This window comes from Lupinus angustifolius, unplaced genomic scaffold, assembly GCF_001865875.1.
Source record: "Lupinus angustifolius cultivar Tanjil unplaced genomic scaffold, LupAngTanjil_v1.0 Scaffold_150_73, whole genome shotgun sequence".
NCBI classification, from domain to species: Eukaryota; Viridiplantae; Streptophyta; class Magnoliopsida; order Fabales; family Fabaceae; genus Lupinus; species Lupinus angustifolius.
In genome coordinates, this window is record NW_017725955.1 from 2542 (window position 1) to 11318 (window position 8777).

At 48.0% G+C, this 8777-nt stretch overlaps 1 long non-coding RNA gene across 1 annotated transcript; it reads right to left on the bottom strand.

Moving 5' to 3' along the window:
- Window positions 1–8198: 8198 nt before the first annotated feature.
- On the bottom strand, window positions 8199–8562 carry LOC109340256. Its single transcript, XR_002106768.1, has 2 exons — window positions 8481–8562; window positions 8199–8362 (listed from the first exon to the last, which is right to left on the bottom strand). It is a non-coding gene; the product is annotated as an uncharacterized LOC109340256 (long non-coding RNA).
- Window positions 8563–8777: the final 215 nt, after the last annotated feature.

An 8777-nucleotide genomic window follows, 5' to 3' on the forward strand; every position in this document is an offset into this window, starting at 1 on the left:
ACGCCAGCCGTTCACGAATTCTGCAAGAAGTCCTCTCCATTCACCTCGTCCAACTCCCACGCCCCCTCCCTACCAAGCCAGGCCCGCAAGACCGGTCCAAGTATTGCGACTACCACAGCATGTTCAGCCACTTAACCAATGACTGCACCCAGCTCCGGGATACCATCGAAGATCTCATACAGGCTGGTCATCTACAGCGGTTCATCGCAGGCCTGGAACAACGTCGGCGATCACCACAACATCGTCGACCAGAACCTCCAAGAAGATTGTCCCCCCCGCAATTTCAACAACGGCGCCCTACCCCACGTCCTCAGGCGGAAAGGCACCGGACACACAACCGGAGGCAAAAGAGCCCAATTGATATCAACACTATCTCAGGAGGTTTTGCTGCCGGGGGTACCTCTATGACCGCCCAGAAGAAATATGCACGGGAGGTAATGCACGTCGTTGCCAGAAGCTCCCAGCAAAGACAGAGCTACAGATCCACTCCCCCCATTACCTTCGACGACCGTGATTATGAAGGTTTCGTCCGAGGGCACGATGACCCCCTCGTCATCACCGCCAAACTCAACAACAAAAAGGTTAGTCGCCTGTTCATTGATCAGGGTAGTTCGGCTGATGTTATTTTTCAAGATCTATTTGAAAAGATGGAGCTCTGGGACCGCGACCTCCTACCTTATGATTGACAGTTGGTCGGGTTTTCCGGTCAAGGAATCACTCCCAGGGGATATGTAGAGATTTGGCTCATAGTCGACGATCACACCTTCAGTAGGATTGCCCAAACAAAGTTCTTGGTCGTCCAGTGCGATTCAGCATACAACGCCATAATCAGCCGTCCAACTTTGAACAGGCTTGGAGCCATCGTCTCTACGCCCCACCTGTGCATGAAGTTCCTCTCGATCAGCCTCCAAGTATGCATAGTAAAATGAGACCAACGCTCGGCTCGTAGTTGCTACCAGATGAGCCTCCGCCCCCACTTCAACAAACAGCACGCCCCCCTCCCTCCAAAAGACCTCGGGGCGTGCACATGGTAGAATTGGACGTCCGGGCGGACGAAGGAGACTTCCGACCATAACCAGAAGGGGAAAAAACAACTCTACAGTTGTGACAATCCCCATGGCAGATAGTGTACCTTGGCAGTTCCCTTCCGCCAAGCCAAAGGTTACAGCTGGAGACATCTTTGAAGGCAAACCAGGACCTCTTCGCCTGGTCAGCAACAGATATGCCGGGGATAGATCCTTCATTCGCCTGCCATCGACTGACAACAAAACAAGGTGCTAAACCAGTGGCGCAAAGAAGGCGAAAAATGGGAGCGAACAGGACCAAGGAAGTCGCTTTAAAAGTGGCCGAGTTGCTGGAGGTGGGTTTCATCTGCAAAATCACCTACACCATGTGGTTGGCAAATGTTGTGTTAGTAAAGAAGCCATCAGGGAAGTGGCGGATGTGTGTAGACTACACATACCTCAATAAGGTATGCCCTAAAGACCCTTATCCTCTCCCAAACATTGACCATTTGGTGGATAATTCTTCAGGATATCAGTACCTGTCCTTCATGGAGGCATACTCCGGTTACAATCAGATCTCGATGTACCCTCCCGACCAAGAAAAAACTGCATTCATCACTGATCAAGCCGCCTACTGCTACATGGTCATGCCCTTTGGTTTGAAAAATGCTGGGGCAACTTACCAAATGATGATGAGTAAGGTGTTCGCCGGCCAGACTAGAGAGCACATGGAGGTCTACATGGATGATATGATCGCTAAAACCCTCCCCGGCGAAGATCATGTATCCATTTTGGAAAGCATTTTTCGGCAACTCCGCAAATACAACATGCGGCTAAACCTCGAAAAATGCACTTTCGGAGTGGAGGTGGGCAAATTCCTCGGTTTTCTTCTGACCAGCCGAGGGATCGAATCAAATCCATCCAAATGCCAGGCAATCATCGACATGAGAAGCCCCCACACGGTCAAGGAGGTCCAACAATTAAATGGGCGACTATCTGCGTTGTCCCGATTTCTCCCGTCCGCTGCAAAGCATTCACTCCCATTGTTCCAGTTATTGAAGAAGAGCAAGAAGTTTGAATGGTCTGAGAGTTGCGAAGCGACGTTAAACACTTTCAAGCAATATTTGGCCGCCCCGCCTATTCTCTCCAAGCCATTACCTGACGAAATCCTGTATGTATATTTGGCCGTGTCTGACGGAGTAGTAGCGGCCGTACTGATACGAGAAACAGCAGAAGGTTAAAACCCGGTCTATTTCACAAGCAAGGCCCTGCAAGGCCCGAAATTAAGGTATCAGAAGCTGGAGAAAGTGGCATATGCGTTGTTGGTCGCCACACGATGATTACACCAGTACTTCCAATCTCACACAACAATCGTCAGAACTAATCAGCCAATCAGGCAAATTTTGCATAAGCCAGAGTTGGCTGGGCGGATGATCACATGGTCAATAGAACTCTCCCAATTTGACATCCGTTTCGAACCTCGCACGGCCATCAAGAGCCAAGTCCTATCTGACTTCGTGGCCGAACTAGCCACACCAGAGGGCGATCCGGAGCAGGTATAGACTATCTTCGTCGATGGGTCTTCTAACCCGAGAGGCAGCGGGGCTGGAATTCTGTTGGAAGATGGGCAAGGAGTAACCATTGAACATTCCCTTACTTTCACGTTTCCAATGTCCAACAACCAGGCAGAGTATGAGGCGTGCATCGTCGGATTACAGCTAGCAAAAGAAGTGGGCGCCCATAAGGTATTAATTTGCAGCGATTCTCAATTAGTCGTGTCTCAAATTACAGGTGCATATCAAACCAAGGACGCCCTCCTCGGAAAGTATCTGCTCAAAGTGAAAGAGCTCATGGCCGACTTCGATGAAGCGACCATTCAACATGTACCCCGAGAAAGCAACGCCCGAGCAGATATCTTGTCCAAACTCGCCAGCACCAAATTCCTCGGGAACAATCGGTCCGTCGTCCAAGGAACAGTCTACCACCCAAGTGTCATGACAGTGGAACGGGTAGAGATCCCAGACGATTGGATGGGCCCTTTCATCCGATACATCCTCCATGGCACCACACCTCCCGACATGAAGGAAAAGCAACAATTTCTCAGGTGTTCCTCTTGGTACACCCTGCTCTGGGGAACACTGTATCGACGAGGATTCACCACCCCCTTGCTGAAATGCCTTGGTCCGGACCGGGCGGATTACGTCCTCAGAGAAGTTTACGAGGGAAGTTGTGGACATCATTTGGGTGCCGCCTCACTTGCTAAGAAGGTGTTACGTGTTGGGTACTACTGGCCCACAATGGAAAAGGATGCGACCGACCTCACTCGAAAATGCACTCGTTGCCAGCTTGTCGCCGATTTCCACAAAGCCCCACCAGAAGAGCTGACCACAACACAAGCGCCTTGGCCTTTCTGTAGGTGGAGTATGGACATCCTGGGGCCTTTCCCTCAAGCAGCAGGACAACTGAAATTTTTGATTGTCGCCATAGATTACTTCACTAAATGGATAGAAGCGGAAGCTTTGGCTACCATCACCTCGGTAAATATCCAGAAGTTCACCTGGCGAAGCATAATCACTCGTTTTGGCATCCCGTCCGCCATAGTAACGGATAACGACACCCAGTTTGCTGATCGAAGATTCCAAGAATTGTTATCAGGCCTCCATATCAAACAACATTTCACTTCAGTAGAACATCCACAGACTAACGGACAAGCCGAAGCGGCAAACAAGGTCATCCTGAAAGGGCTAAAGAAAAGGCTAGACGAGTCAAAGGCAAATTGGCCAGATCAACTCCATCACGTGCTGTGGGCGTATCGAACCACTCCCCACTCTACGACCGGCGAGTCACCATTTAACTTAACATACGGCGCAGAGGCCATGATCCCGGTCAAGATAGGAGAACCTACTTGGCGAACAATTCAATTCAACGAGGGCGATAATCAATCCCTCCTCAGAAACAACCTTGATGAAGTAGAAGAAATCCGTTGAAGGGCCCGTTTCAGGGAAGAAAGCATTAAGAAGAAAACTGCGACGAAATTCAACTCTTCAGTCGTTTCCTGCCAATTTCCCGAAGGAGCTCTGGTATTAAGGAGAGCAGACATAGGACGAGTGAAAGGCAAGTTAGGACCCAATTGGGAAGGGCCTTACCGCGTCATCAGCAAGATCGGCAAAGGGGCATACAAGCTTCAAGACTTGGCAGGAAAAAACATCCCCAGAATTTGGAACGCCGCCAACCTCCGGATATTTTATGCCTAACCGACAACCCCATGCGCGGTTGGTCGTTTCTTTTGTAATCTTTTCCACTTATATATGATTGAGATATTATGCTCTGCAATTTTCTTGATGAATCATTTCCCAGCCCTGAATTTTTACTTTCACCCAAGGGGCTGGTCTTCGCCCCCCTTTGCCTGGTGCAGTCTCTATAATGTTTACTTTCACCCAAGGGGCTGGTCTTCGCCCCCCTTTGCCTGGTGCAGTCTCTATAATGTTTACTTTCACCCAAGGGGCTGGTCTTCGCCCCCCTTTGCCTGGTGCAGTCTCTATAATGTTTACTTTCACCCAAGGGGCTGGTCTTCGCCCCCCTTTGCCTGGTGCAGTCTCTATAATGTTTACTTTCACCCAAGGGGCTGGTCTTCGCCCCCCTTGCCTGGTGCAAACTCTATGGTTTTCACCTACACCTAAGGGGCCGGTCTTTTCCCCCCTTGCCTGGTGCGGTCTCTATGATGTTTACTTTCACCCAAGGGGCTGGTCTTCGCCCCCTTGCCTGGTGCAAACTCTATGATTTTTACCTACACCCAAGGGGCCGGTCTTCGCCCCCTTGCCTGGTGCAGTCTCTATGATTTTCACCTCCACTCAAGGGGCCGGTCTTCGCCCCCCTTGCCTGGTGCAAACTCTATGGTTTTCACTTCCACCCAAGGGGCCGGCCCTCGCGCACTTATTGGTTTTCTATAATCACTAAGAGACCGTTTTGCACTGATGTTCGCCTGGCTGAAGGCGTTCAAATTCAGAACCAAATCTATCACGTTCAAATTATCCAGAAACACATCGCCCAATTGTTATACGGAATTACACACAACAATTTAATAAAGAAGATAAGAGCAAAGATTTTTCATTAAGAGGAAAACAAGTTACAGGGCGATTAGAAAGGAGCAAAATTACAAGGTACTTAAACATAAAAATTACAAAGGCCCCTCACCCTGGCCAGGAAAAGACATCAAGACCGACTCACCATCGTCACCCCCCATTAGCAGGCGCCCGTCTTCAACATAGGCTCACAGCTGCATCCAAGATCAGTCTTTGTCTGGGAACGCAAGAGCTAGTTGGGACTAGGCACTCTCCCAAGCATCTGCCGCGGCCTCACCCACAGCCTCACCCACAGCCTGCTCCAGCTGCTCTTTCTCAGTCTCAACGGCCGCCCGCCCCTCCTCCAGTGTCCGCACCCGAGCCTCCCAAGACGCCTTCTCTTCCCTTAATGCTTGCACCTGCCCCAGAAGTGCAGCCCTTTCTCGCTCGGCGGCTCAGCACGGGTTTTCCAAGCTACAGACTCCCTTTCTCGTCGGTGAAGCGCTTCATCCTTGGCACATACATCCCCTTATGATTCCATCACTTGGGCTTTCCAAAAACCCCACGCGAGCGGATAGATTCGCCGCCTGGGCCTTGGCGACCTCACCCAGTCTGATCAGCTCCGCCTTCTCAGCAGCATGAGTATCAACCATTTTCTACTTCTCCGCCTCATGCGCAGCCCGGAGTTTCGCCGTCGCCGCATCTGCCAGCCGCGACTCCAGAACCCCGTCCACCACCAGATACTTCTGGATAGAAGCAATAAGAACAACACTTCCTTTCACGTTTTGCAGCAGGACGGACAGAGGTAACTTGTCGAAAGTCTCCTTGGCGTTGGCATTGAGGAGCGCCTGCTCAATAACCCTAGGCACACTAACAGGAGAAATGCGGTCCTGACTCCCCCTAGCACCTTTTTTCCTGGTCGACTCAGATGAACGACCAACATCCTCTCCAGCTGTCTGCCCAGAAGAAGGGGGCGCCGAAGTACCGGCTTCGTCCCCAGTTGATGCGGGCAGAGGGATTCCAGCAGTTTCAGCAGGAAGAACTGCTTCAGTTGGCACAACAGGGGGCGTTTCAGGAGCCTTTTGGACCAGCTCTTGTTCCACCAAATTCTGAGGCGGCCCCCCACACTCTCTGAAGAGGGCGGCGTATCTGCCTGGCGGGAGGACCCCTCAGTAGGACAGGGAATGGGAGATGACGTTCTCTGACGCTTGGAAGAAGCAGCATCTTTTTTAACCAAGGCGGCGGTCCTTTTCAAAAGAAGACTCTTCCTCAGCTTCTCACTCATCTTGGCTTTTAGTTCGACTGCACAAAGAAAAAGAAAAACATTAATAACAGAATAAGCAAATGCATACAAGCAAAGCAATAAAAGACGTTGAAATCCGGTCCACCCACCAACAAGGTCCACTAAAGCCCCGCCCCCATCACGGATCGCCGAACAAGGAAGAATTTCCCCCTCGTCAATCCAGTAAGTTATGAGTTCAGCAGCTTTCGCCTCTTCCGTAGATAAGTCCCCGGTCTCCACCAAAAAGCCCTTGGAAGGGCATTGATGGATGTCCCCCTTCCAAGAAAAAGGGAATCGCGGCTCGCCGGACTTGTTGAGGCACCAGTCATTCCACGCCCGCCTGACGTTGACCTTGAAATACCCGCCCTTCCATTTCTTCTCGTTTGAAGAAAACGACGTGAGCAACCCCCGTTTTGGCCGAGATATCAGACTCGTCCACCCATGGCGCCCTTCCTTTTCTTCATCGGAATTGGTGCGATGACCGACCCGGAACATCCTAAAGAATAGCTTTAGAGTACAAGGAATGCCCGCCGCTTGGCACATGATCTCGAACGCCCGAATAAACCCCCACGAATTTGGGGTCAGTTGGCTCGGTGCAATCTGCAGGTGCACCAGAATTTGAATATCCCACTCCTCTAGTGGGAGACGAAGCCCTAAGCGTCAGACGTACGCCCCGTACAAGAAGAAGGTGTACTTATCTTTCCTCTCCTCGGCGAAATCATAGCAGACCCTCTCCACTGACTTAGGAGCACTGGCCTCGAAACCATGAAACGTTTCTTTGGCCATAGGTAGGTTGAGGGAACTCCCATAAGGGAACGTGCTAGGCGTCCCAAGCACTTCTCTGTCCACCCACTAGTAGCGGGAATCCGCCCCGGCCAACTCTGCCGGAACAGACAGTTGTGGAGCCTTTGACTTATATGTCCTCATCGTCATGAACCTGCCATCACAAGAGTCATCATACTCAGACTCAGACCCAGACTCAGACTCAGACTCGGAACTGTCGCTCAAATTAAGCCCATACTTGGCACGCAGTGAGGCCAGATAATCATCGGCGCCCCTCTAGTGAAACCCTGCACCTCCATCTTTGGGAGGAGGAGGGACAATGCTCAACGGTTCAAGAACCTCCACCAATGCGTAAGACGAAGGTGGCAATTTTTGGAATCACGGTGGAGGTCCAGGAAGGATCTCCACGTCGGAGTCAGACTCATAATCACAAATGAAAACCATGAAGAACAGAATGTTACCTGGGTTTTTTTTGAAGAAGTTGGAGTTAGGAAGAATCCAAAAGAAGATCACGTTGGAAGCAAAAAGTCGCAGAAAGAATTCAAGGGTTTTTTGAAAATGCGTAAAAGAGGAAATGTCACAAGACCCTCTATTTATAGAGGAACCTGGACCATGGGCCAATTTAACAAAGAAAAAGAATATAACAACTTATTTCTGAATCACTTTAGTAGGAGTCAATAATGTCACCACATATCAATAAGTATAAAAATAATATTACCCAACATACAAAACAAATCCAATTTGAGGTTGCATAAAACACAATTTGCCTTCAATCTCAACAATTAAATCTTAAAATGTGGAAACGTACAGGAAATATGATGTTACACAAATTAATATCTAGATATCTATATATTATCCGTTTATGAGCATGACTCCATCTAACATTATTTTTAAATTAGCTAATTATCATGAAATTGAAAATAAAAAGTGATCTGAATATTCTAAAATCTGTGTCAAAAGGGGGCAAGAACAATATATATATCCTATATAAAATTCAGAATGTTTTATTTCAATAAGATACCCATAATTATATGTAGCATATAGTTTTATTCAACATGGAAGAATGCAAGCTCTAACTTTGTTGATTAGATACTAATAACAACAACAGTAGTTAAGATCAGGATCTGTAGGTACACATTTTCCACTGCTGAAGCCTATGTTCTTGCAATAGATATCACAGGTAGGATCATTCAATGTGCATGCATATTCATAATAGCATTTCTTCGTCATACCTACAATGTATAGGCACTTTGCATTATTTCAAAGAGATAATAATGAAAAGTATGACAAATAAAATTGTATCAAAATTATTGAAAGATAAATTTTTTGTTTTGTTATTTGGTTACATACCATGGCAAAATAGGAGAGCTATAATCATGGCTGCAAAGATAATTTTGAGAAAAGTCATTGAGACAAATGCGTGGGCCATTTCTTTGTAGTCTATGTTACTTTCATTATGTAATAATATATAAGTTGGTCAAGTTTATATAATGAGTCCCACACCCCGACATAAAAAATAGTGGTTAAAATGTGTGAATTTTTCACAATAACGTATTCTTAAATTTTATTATATAAAAATCATTACTATCATTTGCATTACCATATACTATTCATTCAATCCATTGGTCTTTTAAATAATTTCTAACT